General features: G+C 43.0%; 1 protein-coding gene across 4 annotated transcripts in view; it reads right to left on the bottom strand.

Annotated features, from left to right (window-relative positions):
* The window catches only part of pacsin1b (protein kinase C and casein kinase substrate in neurons 1b), a 211311-nt gene that overhangs the window by 140889 nt on the left and 52696 nt on the right, over positions 1-17726 (bottom strand). Inside the window, exon 1 of one of the 4 annotated variants that reach the window (XM_078420604.1) lies at positions 8625-8769. The exons of 2 other annotated variants lie outside the window; for them this stretch is intronic. The gene's annotated coding sequence lies outside the window, so the exon portion shown is untranslated. Of the gene's footprint in view, positions 1-418; positions 438-8624; positions 8770-17726 lie in introns of those variants that run through there. One more of the 4 variants, XM_078420606.1, reaches the window with a different exon arrangement.

Here is a 17726-nt window from a genome sequence, read left to right as displayed (position 1 = left end):
TATTTCTCAAAATCTTTCAAATCACTTCTACTCATTCTTGTCAAAAGGCACCACTTCACACTTGTCCACGTTAAATCCCACTTACCATGTTTCAGCCTTTTAAACTAGTCTGCCTGAAGTTTGTTCCAAATCACCTCATTGTTTATGTATTTGTAAACCTCTGCAAACTTTGATGTCACGCTTGGTACATCCAAGTCCAGATTATTAAGAGACAATGAAAAGCAGTGGTACCAACACCAACACCCATAGATACCACTCCACTCAGGATAAAGAATAGTTCATTCTCCACCATTCATTACATCCTGTCCCTGGATAACGTCAAGTTCATTTGTTCAAGGCTACAACATAACATTTTATAACGTTGAAGAAAGTAAATGTTCCATGCATGTACACCACAATAACCAATATAATTTCCTACCCAATTATAACATCTTCTCTTCATGTTAATATGCAAGTAATACTTTACTTTTCACTTCAGGTTTCTTCTAATTTCGTTGTCTAAAAGTAACACAGGAAACTAAAAATATTTAGCAAGAACCTGCCAAAATTGCAGTTTCACAACCTGAAATGCCATGTTACTTAATACCCAAAACTCAGTAAGAACCTAGCAGTAGAATAAGGAAAGATTATATTGCAGACAATAGATTGTTTGGTGTTCAAAGCAGAATTTTTAAGAGACTAATCTAAAAATCAATTGACAGGTTAAAGGTGCATCTATATACTAAAACTCTCGTTTGTTATCTTGTTTGTGACTGAACTTCAGCCAAAACGGTAAACGATAGCGCGACAATTTTAGGCCCACCTTACGCACCATTGTCACTTTAGTGAGAATGCAAGTAGTTTTATTGAAATCGGTGTTATATTTTTTAAGTTATTCACATTTTTAAGTTTAAAAGGAGGGGAGAGGGAGGGGAGGAGGGAGGGAGGGAGGAAGGGGGAAAGGGGGGGGGAGAAGGGAGAGGGGAGGGGGGGTTGAGGAGAGAGGGGAGGGGAGGAGGACAGGGTGCTGCACCAATGCAGGAGAGCTTTGGGCCCAACGGGTCCACTTGGTCTAGTATGACACAAATCTATAAAGCTGTAAACCTATAAATCTCAGCAACTTAATTCATGTTACAGAGTTGATGAAAAACAAATTTAAAAAAACCAGATCCTTTGCAGATTTCAGATCCTTTGCAGATTTCAAATCAAATCCTATCCAGATTTGCATTTTATTCAATAAGACATATTCTGTCCGAACAATTTAAAAAAAATCAGACATTACTTATTCTCCTTTCCAGATTTGCATTTTATTCAATAAGACATATTCTGTCCGAACAATTTAATTAGAAATCCTACATCAACAAGTCAATTTCATTAATTGTTTAATTGTTTAATCTCTGCAATATTATTTTAATTGGTAGTGCAGGTATTTGCCTTCAGTAGTTGTTCCAGTAAGCCTCGTGCTTCTCCATATAACCAAAGGCTTGTTGCTTGGCTTATACACAAAAGTACACACCTAGGATATTTTTTTCCTGAAATGTATGTTAGTTTGATATAAATGTATTCTTAAATTGGTTGGACAGACAATGGTATTCCAATCCCAATTTTTTGCAAAATCAGTTTCAAGGATGGAGATGAATTGAACATTCTGAAATGTAATATTCTCGTTTCCCCCCCGAGAGGCAAGATTTTTTTTCGTTGCCAGAATCAACAACTTAAAATTGAGCTGTTTTTTGTTTAATTAACTTATATTTTGAATTCGAGTGAAGGAAAGTGTGCATCTCCAGTAACCACAGAGCAAAGGCTTTTATATGAATCTGCTGCAGCAGAAGGTTACGTTTATTTTAGGCTTTCTGCAAGCAGTGCTAAAGCCATAATTCCAATGCAAGTTCGCAACATTTTCAAAGATAAATGCAAGATCACTAAAGGGTTTCTGAACAGTATATCTCATCGGTCTGAAAGTATAGCTGCTGTCTGGGCGCTGGTCTCAATATGTTTCACTAGAATACAAATCCCCCTCTTTTCTGCATCCTGGACTTCCTTTAAAAAATGGCATTATACTCCATACTTCAACATTTGTTTTTACCACTTCTCTGTGATACATTATTCTGCCAACTCTCAGCCTGTGAAGAAAAAAATCTTCCTTAATATTATCTTTGTTGTTTAACTTTCATTGAATATATAACTGAAAATAGCACAACTACTCAGTATGTTAACCCTATTCAATACCCATGATGACCATTATGTGCATGTGACTTCCCCTTTAAGATTCTGATCTGCAATTTAGTACATGGACAGATAATTTTCATTTTATTATTCATGGATAGAATTAATTTTATACAAGTTTTTAAAAATAGTTTATTTTAACACTTTGAAGATATTAAAGGCAAGATATTATTTGATACTTGCACTTGGTTAGTTTATTTTGCTTATTGTTGTCTGCAATACAAGTTATAATTCAGAAACTTCTTTGATACCCAAAAGAACAAGGGCGCCTGCATTTAAGGATAAATACAATTCACTCTGCCTAAATATACAGATATTCCAAATGTATTATATACCATAAACACGAAGAGAAATAACCTAGAATGGCTAGCGGAAAATATAATGCATCAGGGCTCAGCGTACCTAAGTAGAGAAGAGAGGAGGAGAGCAAGGAGAAGGGGGGGGGGGGGGGGGGGAGCAGTAGCAATGGAAAAGGAGGAAAGAGGAGGAAAGAGGAGGAAAGAGGAGGAAAGAGGAGGAAAGAGGAGGAAAGAGGAGGAAAGAGGAGGAAAGGAGGAGGTGGAGAGAGGAGGAGGTGGAGAGAGGAGGAGGGGGGAGGAGGGGGAGGAGGGGGAGGAGGAGGAGGAGGAGAGAGGTGGAGGTGGAGGAGGAGGAAGAGGTAGTAAAAGGAGCTGACAGAGAGACACGTGATGCAAAAAGCAAGATGCAGAGGGGGAATGCCGCAGAAGGCTGTGGACGCCACGTCGATGGATATTTTTGAGGCAGATATAGATAGATTCTTGATTAGTACAGTTGTCAGTGGTTGTGGGGAGAAGGCAGGAGAATGGGGTTAAGAGGGAATAGATTAGCCATGATTGAATGGCAGAGTAGACTTGATGGGCTGAATGGCCTAATTCTGCTCCTGTCACTTATGAATGGATGGAAAGAGGAGGGAGAGGGAAGGGGTGTGAGAATGTGCTTGTGCGGTGTGTTGTGGATGATGGGGGTTATTAGGCATGTGATGACGCGGTAAGGGGTAATTGGAAGTGAGTGTGCGCTAGGGTGAGTGGGAGGTGAGATGGTGGATGAGTGAGGGGGTAGCGAGGGTGTCTAAGGAAACAGACGTGGGCAGACTATGTGGGCAAGTAGAGCGGATAGAGCGGGAAAAGGAGATGAGAGGGGAGTGTAGACGTGCTTGTGGGGTGTATGTTGGAGCTTTGGAGTGAGTGGATATGCAGTGAGTATGTGTTGGGGGGCTGGAGGTGAATGTGCGAGAGGGGGGCTGGGTGCTAGGTGGGGCAGTGGAGGAATATGGAGAAAGTGGGTTGTGTGAGGAGAGTGAGGGAAGTCGAGAGAGGAGTGGAGGAAACAGAGGGTTGGGCAGTCGCAGGGTATGAGGTGGAGTGGAGTGCTGTGGAATGGAGGGTTGTGGGGGAGTGGAGAGGTGGAGGCTGTCAATAGTTGCAGGGACAATACCGTGGCACAGGGACGGGGCTGAAGCAGGTGGTGGTGCAGTGAGTGCTGGTGAGAGTGAGGGTGGGGTGTGACAATGAACAGCACTCAGAGGAATGCAGAAGGTGGATCGTGCCCATCTCACGCTGCAGGTGCATTTTAACAGTTGCCTTTCAGACATCCCCAGGGAGGCTGGACACTCTCCGAGAGATCAAAGTTCTGGATCGGGCGAGGGTTGCAGTCAGAGCACCACTGAGTTTGCTGCCGGTCGCTGTTTTCACCATGAAACCTGACTCCAAGGAGCAGTGTGTGCAGGAAGGAACTGCAGGTGCTGGCTTGCACCGAAGATAGACACAAAATGCTGGAGTAACTCAGCGGGACTGAAGAAGGGTCTCGCCCCAAAACGTCACCCATTCCTTCTCTCCAGAGATGCTGCCTGTTCTGCTGAGTTACTCCAGCATTTCATGTCTATCCAAGAAGCAGTAGGTCTATAAGGACAATAAAGATGTTTATTTTATATTTCCTTCAGACCCAGAGAGAAAGCCAGCAGTCCTGAGCCCCATTGTGAATGCCAAGCTTCCAGTGTAACTGGTGAGTCACAGAAAACTGCGAAGTTGAGTAGCCTTGACAAATTAATGAATGGGTGTATTAATATATTGGTTATATGACTGAGCTGGTAATGCAGGGGCCTGGTTGTATTTAGTCCTTCAGTCCAAAAAGGGACAAAAAGGTTAAATGAGAGTGGCTGTCCTTTTTACCAAGGAACCATTTGAATGACCTTTGCTTCAAATAACAATAGACAATAGACAATAGGTGCAGGAGTAGGCCATTCAGCCCTTCGAGCCAGCACCGCCATTCAATGCGATCATGGCTGATCACTCTCAATCAGTACCCCGTTCCTGCCTTCTCCCCATACCCCCTCACTCCACTATCCTTAAGAGCTCTATCCAGCTCTCTCTTGAAAGCATCCAACGAACTGGCCTCCACTGCCTTCTGAGGCAGAGAATTCCACACCTTCACCACCCTCTGACTGAAAAAGTTCTTCCTCATCTCCGTTCTAAATGGCCTACCCCTTATTCTTAAACTGTGGCCCCTTGTTCTGGACTCCCCCAACATTGGGAACATGTTATCTGCCTCTAATGTGTCCAATCCCCTAATTATCTTATATGTTTCAATAAGATCCCCCCCCATCCTTCTAAATTCCAGTGTATACAAGCCCAATCGCTCCAGCCTTTCAACATACGACAGTCCCGCCATTCCGGGAATTAACCTAGTGAACCTACGCTGCACGCCCTCCATAGCAAGAATATCCTTCCTCAAATTTGGAGACCAAAACTGCACACAGTACTCCAGGTGCGGTCTCACCAGGGCCCGGTACAACTGTAGAAGGACCTCTTTGCTCCTATACTCAACTCCTCTTGTTACGAAGGCCAACATTCCATTGGATTTCTTCACTGCCTGCTGTACCTGCATGCTTCCTTTCATTGACTGATGCACTAGGACACCCAGATCTCGTTGAACTCCCCCTCCTCCTAACTTGACACCATTCAGATAATAATCTGCCTTTCTATTCTTACTTCCAAAGTGAATAACCTCACACTTATCTACATTAAACTGCATCTGCCATGTATCCGCCCACTCACACAACCTGTCCAAGTCACCCTGCAGCCTTATTGCATCTTCCTCACAATTCACACTACCCCCCAACTTAGTATCATCTGCAAATTTGCTAATGGTACTTTTAATCTCTTCGTCTAAGTCATTAATGTATATCGTAAATAGCTGGGGTCCCAGCACCGAACCTTGCGGTACCCCACTGGTCACTGCCTGCCATTCCGAAAGGGACCCATTTATCCCCACTCTTTGCTTTCTGTCTGTCAACCAATTTTCTATCCATGTCAGTACCCTACCCCCAATACCATGTGCCCTAATTTTGCCCACTAATCTCCTATGAGGGACCTTGTCGAAGGCTTTCTGAAAGTCGAGGTACACCACATCCACTGACTCTCCCTTGTCAATTTTCCTAGTTACATCCTCAAAAAATTCCAGTAGATTTGTCAAGCATGATTTCCCCTTCGTAAATCCATGCTGACTCGGAATGATCCCGTTACTGCTATCCAAACACTCATACAAATCAAGTCAATGGGAATCATAGAGGAAAGTTGGGGCTGCGCAGTGGCACAGATGTAGTGCTGCTGCCTTACGGCGCCAGAGACCTGGGTTCGATCCTGACTACAGGTGCTGTCTGTATGGAGTAACCTTCTTGACATTTGACCATTCTTGAATCGAGCATCATCAACAGCCTGAATGTCAATAACCACTAGAAGACGAAGTGCACAGGTCTCATAAAGAGTGTGGTTGCAAGAGCTGGGCATTCCATGAGGAGTGGCTCCATCAAGCCCTTCCACCATCCACAGGGCATGTTGGGTTCCCAATGAGTGCTAGAAAACTAATGATGATAGAATGTACCCAGCCAGAAGCAGTCTGCTTAACTTGAACCTGTTTGAAAACATTAGCTCACCTGTCGCACATGCAAGACACACTATTTCTTCTTTTGTATTTATTCACAAAATGCTGGAGTAACTCAGCAGGTCAGGCAGCATCACAGGAGAGAAGGAATGGGTGACGTTTCGGGTCAAGACCTTTCTTCAGACTGAAGAAGGGTCTCGACCCGAAACATCACCCATTCCTACTCTCCTGAGATGCTGCCTGACCTGCTGAGTTACTCCAGCATTTTGTGAATAAATACCTTCGATTTGTACCAGCATCTGCAGTTATTTTCTTACACTATTTCTTCTTTTGTATATCAACTATAAACTATATTAAACTATAAACACTCCTTCAGCAGTACCTGCAAACCCTGTGCCTTCTATCAGCATTATGGACAGGCTAATGTACATGTGCTAATGCCATCATCTGCAAGGTACACGTCATCCAGGGTGACACAGTGGCGCAGCTGGTAGAGTTGCTGCCTCACAGCGCCAGAGCCAAGAGTTCAATCCTGATCTTGGGTGCTGTCTGTGTGGAGTTTGCACATTCTCCCGGTAACTGTGTGGATCTCCTCCGGGTCCTCCAGTTTCCGCACATTGCAAAGTTGTTTGTATGTTAATTGGTTACCGTAAATTGCCCCTAATGAGTAGGGAGTGGATGCGAAAGTAGGATAACATAGAACTAGTGCGAATGGGAGATCAATGGTGGGTGAGGACTCGGTGGGCCAAAGGGCCTGTTTCTATGCTGTATGCTTCAATCAATCCTGAATGAACTTTCATCCTTGCTCTACTGAATCCTGCACTGTTCTATCCAACAGCAAATGTGAGACTCGCTTTACCTGGTGAACTTGCAAAGCTCAACAAGATGGCTCACGACATCTCCGGACAAATAGGAACTGGCAATAAATAAGTTCCAATGAAGGGCATTCAACCTGAAACATTGGCTCCTTTTCTACCTTCTGACGCTGATCATTTCCAGCACTTTCAGGTTTTATTCCTGAAGATAACCTCTTGCTTTGCCAGTGACAATAATGTTCTAGTAATGAAGACTTGCGAAGTACACTTGACTTGTGTTGTAGAGGGAATCCCTTGATTTGCAGTTTAGACCTTAGAGATACAGTGCAAAAACAGGCCCTTCGGCCCACTGAGTCCGTGCCGACCAACGATCACCCTGTACACAAACACTATCCTACACACGAGGGACAATTTACAATTTTACCAAAGCCAATTAACCTACAAACCTCTACGCCTTTGGAGTGTGAGAAGAAACCGGATCACACAGAGAAAACCCACACGGTCACAGGGAGAATGTATAAACTCTGTACAGACAGCACCCATAGTCAGGATCAAACCCGGGTCTCGGATGCTGTAAGGCAACAACTCTACCGTCGCGCCACCGTGCCGCCCAAATCATTTTATCACTTAACTTGGTTAAGTGATTTGGTTCTGGTATTCTTGGTTCCTACATTCACCAGTTCATTGACTGGGCTTTTATACACAACAGCTGTCAACACAAAACCATGAGTAACAGTTCTGCCAAGTACAGAAGACGCAACCTTCATACAATTTAATATAATAATATTTGTACAAGACATATAATCAAAAGTCATCACTTAATCAGAGCAAGAATGCCTCCAGCAATGTCGGCAACCACTTGGCAACCCAACTGCACATTTAGATTGTAAGATTCAATACCCTTCGAAAAGGAAAAAAAAAAATGCATAGGCATTGTCTAACCTGGATTTATCATCATTTTATAGGGCAATAACGGGCAACATTTATGCAGATCACACTCTCTGCAATGAAAAGCACCCTTTATACTTTGTCATGTGACATGATTTTCATTAAGCCTTTGCAAACTAAATATGGAAATGATGCTTGCTGCAGTGCTTACATGATGCATTGAAAGGGAAACGAATGACAAGGCAATGATAGAGGGCGACGTGGAGGGAAACAGGGAACGGCTTACACACTGGAATCAAATCAGCAAAGAACGAGCATTTTGCTGCAAGTGTCTCGTTCATTCACAAAAGCACTGCTACCTTGTGATACAAGGAGTAGAAACAAATGCAAGACGAAAAGAGTCAAGGGAAAAATCCAATTTAAATGCAAATCCACTCCAGTGAAACAGGTTACTATGAACAAGGCTTCTGCCTCAAGCAAGCCATAATGAAACTCTGACAATAAAATGTATGTTAATTTCTCATCAGGCACATATCTCATTTCTACGCAAGTACTATTGCCATCTCAGGCTATTTGCAGCAGTCAGGTTAGATGCATTACCCCGAGTACACACTCGCATCACCATCTGTCTTGCTTGATCCGATAGCTCAATAATCCAGTTTGACTGGCGAAACTTCAAATATTACTAAACCTCTCCACTGGGTTTATGAAAGATGTTTAGAATGACCTGGGATCCTTATCAAAAATGATTCCAAACTGGATTACTACAGAATTACTGCAAATGAGATCAATTAGCTAGGAAAATTTAAGTCTTACCGTTATCTGGATTCCTTTGAACCGTACTGTGACTTTAAGGAAGAGAATGAGCCAGCTAAACCTGGTGGCTGATACAGTCAGTGCTGGATTTCAGTTGTGAAGTCAACACACTCTACAATGTATCTGTGGATACACAGGACAGCAGCATGCCCATCCACATCCTCCCATGCAAAACCTCTAAATCATCGTCTCTATGGTTACAGATAACACAGAACACATCACTGAACGGTAATGAAGCCATGAAGTCCTGTGCAGCAGGCTGTTAACGTCCTAAGGAAATACTTTACAATATGATTAATAAATTTCATCTGTTGACTCACATACTCCAGCGGGCATTTCTGGGGCATGTGGCAAATGATTTACGTCACATAATGAAAATGAATCATTTTAGCTCATTCAGCAAGTACCGGATACCAAACAGTGCAATTTAATTTAATGTACATCCTTTAAGGAGCTGCAAAAATATTTTCCCAATACATTGTCAGTAAATACTTTCAATTATTGTATGACATTGATAAAAACAAAATGGAAGTCTTAAAATAATTTCCTATTTCCCCAGACCGAAGAAGCACAGTATGTTAATTACATGGTGTTAATTACACAAGCTGCATAAATCTGTGACTGATGTGGAAAGGCCCATTGCAAGGAGTTCAGCTGACATTATAATTCATTCTCCAAGTCTTAAACAACTACATACTCAATTGGCATCTTTTTCTTTTTGTTGCTATGTGGGGAACGAGAGCATGGAGTGCTTGAGAAATGGTCTATTCGTGCATGGATATACATTCTTTTAAAAAAACATCTTCCCTTTCTCCAAAAAGTAACATTCTGTGGCTAAAAGTGGAGCACAGCTATTATTAAAGTGTACAACCCCTAGAAAAATTAAATGCAAGATCTAATGGAACTCTTTTACAATGGATTTGTAATTACCTTGATCGATTGTATCTAGAGATTAGTGTGATTGTCATCAGCTTGTTGGAATGTTACCAGGGAAAATCCACGGGGGTCCATTTAAAAAAAAAAAGAGTTTAATATCGTTTTGGATGACGTGAGGTCAATAATCACAAACATAAGTTAGACACAGAAAGCTGGAGTAACTCAGCGGGTCAGGCAGCATCTATGGAGGAAAGGAAAAGGTGGCGTTTCAGGTCGACACCCTTCTTCAGACCGAGGGTCAGGGGAAAGGGAAACGAGGGCTATAGACAGTGATGTAGAGAGATATAGGACAGATGAATGGAAAATATGCAAAAAGAGTAATGATGATAAAGGCCATTGTTAGCTGTTTGCCAGATGAGGACGAGTACAGACAATAAACATAATGTATTTTGAAATCTTATGAAGCTGGCAGAATCAAATCTGGAGCTTAGGTTACAGAATGACATTTTAGAATTTATTAAAGTATGTCAAGATTAAATTCATTGTAGAGAATTCCAAAGGTATTGGCTATTCAGTCCCCTGTGCACGGTTCCACGATTCAATAAGCTGGCTTACTTACCTGGCTCGCATTTCTTTACCTGCATATCATTTCAGGATAGAAGCAATTATTTAATTAGAAAGAAAATAATGTGCACGAATACAAAAGAGACTTGGGAATCCTGCCTAGCATTAAATTTTTCAATATGCATTGACTGAGAAAATGAAAAGGTTCTGTGGAAAAGACCTTGAGAGGTTCATTTTCTGTTAGCAATTCGTTCAGAAAAATCTGCACAAAATTTGGGGAATCTTAAATCCTGTAGCTTGGCTTTCAGCGATCAATGGGTTTCTGCTCTTCTGGCCTCAGGAGAAAAATAATAATGAAGGAAATAAATAAACATTTAAAATGCATATTTTTTAGGCCTATTCTGACTCAAATCCCCTTCAGCACTGGATACATAGAGCAGAGATGTCAATGTTTAAAAAGGAATTTTCACCATACCATCAGGATCCTGTATGAATATGTTAAAGACTGTGCTGTCAATTTAGAATAGATGTTCTTGATAATTGCCGTTGAGCAGATTAAAATCATCATCATCAGTTACCTTCAGGGAAATAAGTTACTTTATCAATTTTAGATATAGATCCATCCAATGTTTACTGGGGAGTCTCAGCTATTTTACTATATATTGATATTTATAGATATTTCAGTCGATTTATTTTCAACAATCAGATTGAGAAAAAATCAGTTCCTGACACCTTCAAAACATATCTTTACAGACAGAAATAGCCAATTAAGATTGTGATAAAATGTTCATACTAGAGATTAAATCTTTGATTAGCTGCTGAATCAATCTGATCCACATGGTTGTCAAATATTCTCAGAAATAACTGGAGATGTTGCATTGGGGAATAAGGAAATAGCAGAGATTTTTAAAAAAAATTGTTTGCATCGGGCTTCATGGACGAAGAAACAGAAAATCTCCTGGAAATAATGTGACACAAAAGGTCGAAAATAAATGAGGCGCATAAAGCCATTAGCATTAGGGAAAACTAATATTGGAGTAGCTAACAGGACTGAAAGATGATAACCTCTCTCGGGTTTGGCAGGAGGTGGCTGTGGGGATGGAATTATCAATTGTAGAACAATTCCAGAAGAAGAGGGAAAGTGTAAGCCCCTACGCAAGACAAGAGAAAGAGAGAAAACAGAAGGACAAATCAGTTATCCTGACAGCAGTTGCAATGAAAAGCCTGAAATTAATTCTTCAGAAAATGATAGCAGGGCACTTGGAAAATAATAACAGCACAGCACAAAGTTAAAAGGTGGCACCTTCACATAGAAAGGTACAGCCTCTGTTGAGGACTGGCCATTCTGCGAAGGAAGAGGGAGGTCGGTGGGGACGGTAAAAACATGATGGGGTGAGGGATGGGGGTCAGAGGGGGGGCAGTGGGGTGGAGGGAGGGTTGGGGGAAGATCAGACAACATCACGTGGACCAACTCCCCCGCTGACTCACCTGGGTCCTAATGCTCCCCCCTTTCTGCAGGAAACCTCAGTAATGGCAGCAGTGGGTCCTGCTGCCCTTCCCTCTATTCCAGCCATGTTACGTCTCCTACCCCATCACTACAGTGCCCCACACACCCCCTTCCCATCTCAGCCCTCATATGCCCCCATCCACCCCCTCCCCCACAGTATCTCGCTGAGCCTCCATTCACCCCTCTGCCCCCCTCGGACCCCAGCCCTCACCACTGCCATTTTTACCCCCTCCCCCCTTTTCTGATGCGGGGGGGGGGTCACGGTGTCGCAAGGGTCAGCATGGTGGCGCAGCGGTACAGTTGCTGCCTTACAGCGCCAGAGACCCGGTTCGATCCTGACTACGGGTGCTGTCTGCCCGGAGTTTGTACGTTCTCCCCGTGACCTGCGTGGGTTTTCTCCGAGATCTTTGGTTTCCTCCCACACTCCAAAATAATCCAAATGTGCTGATGATAATGAACTAGGATCTGGCCCGATGGCCCACAATATCTATGCCAAACATGATGCCAAATTAAACTAATCTCCTCTGTCTGCACGTAATCCATATCCCTCCATTTCCTGTATATCCATGTGCCTATTAAATGTCACTATCTTATCTACAGGGATGTAGATTAGCTAAATGAATGGACAAGGACAGCGCAGAGAGAATATAATGTCATTTAAGAAACATTTAGACAGGTACATGGATAGGATAGATTTAGAGGGATATGAGCCAAACGCAGGCAGGTGGGACCAGTGTAGATGGGACATGTTGGTCGGTGTAGGCAAGTTGGGCCAATGGGCCCCATTCTATTCAGTATGACTCTATGACTATAAAAACATGTGAGGTCCATCAAAAGTGTGCTAGGAAATAGAAAGGTGGAGTATTTAATTTTAAATGGTGAGAGAGTAAAAGGTATTGGAGAGATGTGGTGGCCTTTGTCTCAGAGTGACTGAAACGTAAAATACATGTTCAGCATGCAAGTAGGGAGGCAAATGGTACATTTGTAGTGGCCTGACAGAGGCCAGAGAAAAGGCTGGACGCCAGGCAGGTTTAGCGAAAGGTCTTTATTTGGCTGTGAGCTCCTACTCACTGCGAAGTCCACCTAGGGATAAACCACACCTCCCAACAGGCTGACCTTTAACCCCTTAAGCCTGTCCGTCAAGTGATGAGGGGGCTGACCCAAGGAGTGGCCTGATCCCCAGGGACAGCCACACATTGGTGTTTATCGCAATATGATTTGAGTACAAGAGTAGAAATGTCTTACTACAATTTTACAAAGCCCCAGATGAGCCTTCACCTGGGATATTGTGCACATCCGCTCATCCAATGGAAAGGGAGAATATACCTGAGATGGAGGTAGCAAAGGTTCACCAGTCGATTCCCAGGATGGCAGAAATGTCACGAGGAGAGATTAAGAGAAAAAAATGGGCCTTTAATCTTTCGAGTTTAGAACAGGAGCAATCTCATTGAAAACAAATTTGTTCTAGGGTATTTGCAGAATTTCCCATGACTGGTATTTCTTGAAAGAGTAGGTACAGTATCAAAATAAGAGATCAGCCTGAATACACTGAGATAGAGTGAAATGCTCTATGTATTTGCATACTGTCCAGTTAAATCAAGCTATACATCAGTACAATCAGGCAAGGCACAAGCTCCACTGGTTGTGCAAAGAGAAAAAGATCAGAGTGCAGAATATAATGTTACAGCATTATATTGCTACGGAGAAAGTGCAGATCCGTAATGAGGTAGGTTGGTAGATCAGGACCAGGATTAGTTTATGGGAGGACCATTTAGTACCCTGAAAACAGCAGGGAAGTAGTAGCTGTTTCTGAACCTGGTGGTATGTGCGTTGACATTTTTGTATCTTCTGCATGAAAGGAGAGCAGAGAAGTGGGAATGGCCAGGGTGAAAACGGTCTTTGATTATGTTGGCTGCTTGCCAGAGGCAGCGTGAAGTGTCAAATGGGGCCTGGGAGTGTGGGGGAAGGTGGGTGGAGGTTGTGTGATGGACTGTGCTACATACACAACTCTCTGCAATTTCTAACTGTCTTGGGCAGGACTCTGATGCATCCCGACAGGACGCTTCCATGCTTCCGACAGTGCATCTGTAGTAGTGGGTGAGAGTCGTCCGAGAGATACCGAACTTCCATAGTCCGGTCAGACTTCATCAGAGGATCGTGAATTCCTTTACATTTCTTCAGAGGACAGTGAATCTTTGGGATTCATTACCCCAGAGGGATGGGAAAGGTCAGTTGCTGAGCAAGTTGGAGATTGAAAGCTTTTGTGATATTAAGGGAATCAGGGGATATGAGATTATTACAGGAAATGGTGCCGAGCTGATAGATGAGCCGTGATGTTATTGAATGGCAGAGAAACACAAAGGGCAGAATCATAACACCAGTCCTTATTTTAGCTCAAAATACATTTTTGTAGCACTTGAAAATAAGGAGTAGGAGTAGGTCACTAGGGTCCTGAAACCTGCCCCATATTTCACTATCATCATGACTGGCCTTAACTTCCCTTCTGTGCCAGTTCCCTCAAATATATATTTATAAAATATACATAGAGACATATATCTACACTTATTTATTCACAAAATGCTGGAGCAATTGGGCTCGGCAAGCTCCAACAAACAGCAACGTGATAAGGGTTAGGTTTATTATTGCCGCATGTACTGAGGTACAGCGAAAAACTTTGTTTTGCATGCTATCCAAACAGATCAGATATCCCATAACTGGATACAATCAGTTCAAACTTAAGTACAATACTTTGAGCAAAGGGGCGGATACAGAGGGCAGGATATAGTTCGTATAAGAAAATAACTGCAGATGCTGGTACAAATCGAAGGTATTTATTCACAAAATGCTGGAGTAACTCAGCAGGTCAGGCAGCATCTCAGGAGAGAAGGAATGGGTGACGTTTCGGGTCGAGACCCTTCTTCAGACTGGCTAGGGATAAGGGAAATGAGCCATATAGACAGTGATGTGGAGAGATAAAGAGCACGGCGAGCCCAAACACCGACAGGGTGATCGTTTCGTGGAACACCTTCGCTCAGTCCGCCTAAACCAACCTGATGTACCGGTTGCTGGACACTTTAATTCTCCTTCTCATTCCTACACAGACCTTTCTGTCCTCGGTCTCCTCCTTGTCAGAGTGAGGCAAAATGCAAATTAGAGGAGCAGCATCTCATATTTTGCTCGGGCAACTTACAGCCCAGTGGTATGAATATTGATTTCTCTCACTTCAGGCATTCGCTGTCTCTCTCCCCAAGTCACACTAGCATCTAGTTTTCACCTACAAACGGCTGACAATTGTGTGTAAGAAAATAACTGCAGATGCTGGTACAAATCGAAGGTATTTATTCACAAAATGCTGGAGTAACTCAGCAGGTCAGGCAGCATCTCGGGAGAGAAGGAATGGGTGACGTTTCGGGTCGAGACCCTTCTTCAGACAGACAATTGTGTGTGTTCTCTCTCTCTCTCACCCCTCTCTCACCCTCTCCCCTCTCTCCCCTCTCTCCCCTTCTCCCCCCCCTCTCTCTCTCTCTCTCCCTCCCCCCACCTGTTTGCACCCCCAGGTGTGATTGTATTCATGTATTGTATGATTTGGGTTTTCCTTGTACCTAGGTACATGAGACAATAAACTAAACTAATTGGATAACACACAAACAAAGATTTTCACTCTATCTCCGTACATGTCACAAAAATAAACTAAAGGCGATATCAATACCATCATAATATTTGATCAAGGATAGACACAAAAAGTTGGAGTAAATCAATGGGACAGGCAGCATCTCTGGAGAGAAGGAATGGGTGACATTTCAGGTTGAGATCCTTCTTCAGACTGAAAGTCAAGGGAAAAGGAAACGAGAGATATAGACGATGATGTAGAGAGATATTGAACAATGAATGATACACAAAAAAGTAACAATGATAAAGGAAACAGGCTATTGTTAGCTGGTTGTTGGGTAAAAATGAACTGGTGCGACTTGGCTGTGGGAGAGATAGAGAGAGAGGGAATGCCGGGGTTATTTGAACTTAGAAAAATCAATATTCATACCACTGGGCTGTAAACTGCCCAAGCGAAATATGAGATGCTGTTCCTCCAATTTGCAGTTAGCCTCACTCTGACAATGGAGGAGGTCTAGGACAGAAAGGTCAGTGTTGGGAATGGGAGGGAGAGTTATATTTGGTCAAGTGTGTATACAATGGCTTCATTACTTGTGCTGTGCTCAACAGATGCTTGCTGGAAGAAATCAGGTCATTCAAACGCTCACCTGATCCTTGTATGTCTGCTTCACTGCAGTTGTGTGATTAAAGATAACCTATACACGCAGGTCCGGTTAGCACTGAGAACCCAACTCATGTAGTTCAGCTATTTACTGCAGCAAGTACACTCACAGGAAAACCCATGGTAACAAATGCCATCCACCCTTCAAACTCAAAACCATTTGATCGCCAGGCCCTATAGACACCAAGCAATCACCCACCCCAATCAATCATCTGCATTCACCACCCATTGATCACACAATCACTCCACCGCTCCCCACACTGATCAGCTTATCAAAGTCCCACTCAAGGCAATGGATCACCCAACACAAGGCCCTCTGCTTAATGATTGATAACCAGGCTACCAATTGTAACCCTCAAATCACCATTAGTTCACTGGTAACCTCCATCACTTACTGTAGTATTCCCAACCCACTGCTATCCCCACAGCAGTCCATTGACATAACACGACCCCATTCCAGACTAGCAATTGCAGGTCTCCATCACCACCAGGGTGGTCCCTCATTCTGAACACCTGCCATTCCATCCTTGGCCCCTCTCTTTGACAGTTCTTCCTCAACCTCTCCTCCCCATCCACACCACAGCCCTACGATCCAGCAGCAGACCCAGTCTTACCCAATATCCTTCAAGTGCTAAGAACCGACCCAGTTCATGAAGGACAAACCTTATCAGTTTAACGTTGATTCAGTCACCTCAAAGCCTTGTAATTTGGCCATTATTCAATTTCAGTTCAGTTTCAGTTTAGTTTATTGTCACGTGTGACAATGGTACAGTGAAAAGCTTTTGTTGCGTGCTAACCAGTCAGCGAAAGACAATACATGATTACAATCGAACCATTTACAGTGTTTTGATGCATGATAAGGGAATAACGTTTAGTGCATGGTAAAGCCAGTAAAGTCCGATCAAAGATAGTCGAAGGGTCACCAATGAGGTAGATAGTAGTTCAGCACTGCTCTCTGGTTGTGGTAGGATGATTTTATTGCCTGATAACAGCTGGCAAGAAACTGTCCCTGAATCTGAAGGTGTGCATTTTCCCGATGGGAGAGGGGAGAAGAGGGAGTGGCCAAGGTGCGACTCGTCCTTGATTATGCTGCTGGCCTTGACGAGGCAGCGTGAGGCATAAATGGAGTCAATGGAAGGGAGGTTGGATGTGGGATGGTCTGTCAAATTTCCAAATGATAGGCAGAGAGACCATTTAACTAACAGAGGGTGTGAGTAACATGTGTACAAGTGTGTTTCCTTTTGAATTATGCATTAGATTTGTCCCCTGTCTCCATTCCAAAGATATTTGCAATTTCTTGTCATGTTAGGCTGAAACCATGATCTAAATACACATGATTTTTGCCCCTTTCTTAAAGATGTTAAATTGAATAGAAATATCACAAAACCACAGACGCTGGAATCGTAAGCAAAACACAATGTGCTGGAAGAAATCAGCAGGCCAGGCAACAACTGGGAATGAACAGGCGATGTTTCAGAACCCTACATTTTGCCTGTCCATTCCCTCCACAGATGCTGCCTGACTTGCTGAGTTTCTTCAGCACTTTTATTTTGCTTGGCATTAAATTAAAAGTTACTTGTACTTTGCTTAAACTGGACAAGATACTACATTTCTCTCACAGAAACGTAATGTAGAATCTGGAAGAAAAGTTACAGGAAGAAAGTGAAATAGAAGGAGGAGGATTTGAGGGACCTGTGAAAAGTGAAGAGATGAATTGATATATAAAAGTTAATTTATAAAAAAGACATCCCAAGTGAACAAGAGAGAATCAAGTGTCGAGAGTGTTTAATTGTCATATGTACCGAAACGGAACAGCAAAATCCTTACTTGCAGCAGCACAACAGGTTTGTAAACACAGTACTCAATAGCTACCATAATGAACAAG

This window comes from Rhinoraja longicauda, chromosome 24 (assembly GCF_053455715.1).
Source record: "Rhinoraja longicauda isolate Sanriku21f chromosome 24, sRhiLon1.1, whole genome shotgun sequence".
Lineage (NCBI taxonomy): Eukaryota > Metazoa > Chordata > Chondrichthyes > Rajiformes > Arhynchobatidae > Rhinoraja > Rhinoraja longicauda.
The sequence above is the reverse complement of the archived record's forward strand: the minus strand, read 5'-3'. Positions and strand labels throughout refer to the sequence as shown.